The 1,853-nt window shown below is 37.4% G+C and overlaps 1 non-coding gene across 1 annotated transcript; it reads left to right on the forward strand.

The window, feature by feature from the left end:
• Nucleotides 1-1,370: 1,370 nt before the first annotated feature.
• LOC121211558 (small nucleolar RNA R71) lies at nucleotides 1,371-1,477 on the forward strand. Its single transcript, XR_005906782.1, has one exon. It is a non-coding gene; the product is annotated as a small nucleolar RNA R71 (small nucleolar RNA).
• The last annotated feature ends 376 nt before the right edge of the window (nucleotides 1,478-1,853 follow it).

Genomic DNA, 1,853 nt, shown 5'->3' on the forward strand with positions numbered 1-1,853 from the left:
CAGTATAGTCATTGAAACTCTGTACAGGGAGATATTTGATTCGTAATACACAGAGGTCGGAGAAGTCAAACTCTGAAACAGTGGAGACTTTAACTAATAAACTGTACTAATTTGCTTGACCAAAAATTTTATAAAAAAATTATTAAATAGATATATGAGTCTAGTTTCAGGGAAAAGTTAAGGAATTGGATTTCGAGTTTCGTAACTTGAGATATGAATTTTTAAGCGACTATGACGCAGATTGTTAGCTTGACTGAAAATTTTAAAAATAAATTGTTTGAGCTGTTTAAGTAATGAATTAAGTCTATTAACACCTCGTGTTCGACTCCGGTGACGGTCTCGGGTACGGGGCGTTACATTCCTTTAATAATTTTGCTAAGTCGGGCATCTGCGAAAGAACTTCAATAAAGGGTAAGTTAATATGTAATTTCTTTAAGAGTTTGACAAACTTACCGAATTGTTCTTCTGTTCTGTCTTTCGTCATCGCTTTAGGATATGACACACGAGGTTCATGATTCGTACTTACCTGTTTGGGATCATTATTGTTTACCTCTTCTTTTCCTTTGTTCATCGTGTTATCTTGCTGTAATTCTGGTTCAGGTGCAATGAATCCTTCCGTATCTTGAGTGTTAATTGCATTGAGGTGTTCCCTCGGATTTGGTTCAGTATTACTTGTTAGGCTACCTTGTGGTCGTTCAGAGATTAGTTTGGACAGTTGGCCTATCTGAGTTTCTAGTCCTTGGATCGATGCTTGTTGATTCTTAAGTGCTGTCTCAGCATTTTGGAAACGGGTTTCTAACGCCGATATGAATTTAGAAAGCATCTCTTCAAGGTTTGGTTTCTTCTCTTGTTGATAAGGTGGCTGTTAAAAACCTTGAGGATTTTGTTGGCTTTTAATTCCCTTGACCACCCCAGGAGAAATTTGGGTGGTTCCTCCAACCTGCATTATAAGTATTACTATATGGGTTATTTTGAGATCTAAAGTTATTGTTACCCATATAGTTGACTTGTTCCTCTTCAGTTGTACGATTGAAGGATTGGTATTCTGTATGCACACCTCCTCTGCTTGAGTCACACCTCATTATTGGATGTACCTACGTCGAACCAAGAAAACTATCAATCTTTTTATTGAGAAGTTCTACCTGATTAGAGAGCATGGTGACTGAATCGATGTTATAGACGTCGGCTGTTTTTGTTGGCTTTGTCCTCATAACTTGCCACTGATAGTTATTCAGTGACATCTCCTCTATAAATTCATGGCATCTTCTGGTGTTTTATTGTTGATGGTTCTGCCAGTAGCTGTGTCAATCATTTGTCTTATCGAGTGATTCACACCATTGTAGAACGTTTGAACTTGCAGCCAAAGCGGTAACCCATGGTGAGGTTACCTTATCAGTAAGTCCTTATATCTCTCCCATGCATCGTAAAGTGTATCTAAATCTATCTGCACAAAAGAAGAGATATCATTACACAATTTAGCCGTTATAGCCGGCGAAAAATATTTTAGTAAAAATTTCTCGGTCATTTATTCCCAAGTAGTGATAGACCCTCATGGTAACGAGTTCAACCACTGTTTAGCTTTGTTTCTCAGTGAAAAGGGAAATAATCGAAAATGAATGGCATCATCATAAACCCCATTGATTCTGAATGTATAGCAAAATTCAAGAACATTTGCCAAGTGCGTGTTGGGATCCTCATCCTGCAAACCATCAAACTGAACAAACTGTTGTATCATCTGAATTGTGTTAGGTTTTAGTTCGAAATTATTCGTAGTAATAGCAGGTCTAACTATACTAGACTCAGTTCCTATTAAAGAAGGTTTAGCATAATCATACATAGTACGTGGAGCAGGA

Source organism: Gossypium hirsutum, chromosome A12 (assembly GCF_007990345.1).
Source record: "Gossypium hirsutum isolate 1008001.06 chromosome A12, Gossypium_hirsutum_v2.1, whole genome shotgun sequence".
Classification (NCBI taxonomy): Eukaryota; Viridiplantae; Streptophyta; class Magnoliopsida; order Malvales; family Malvaceae; genus Gossypium; species Gossypium hirsutum.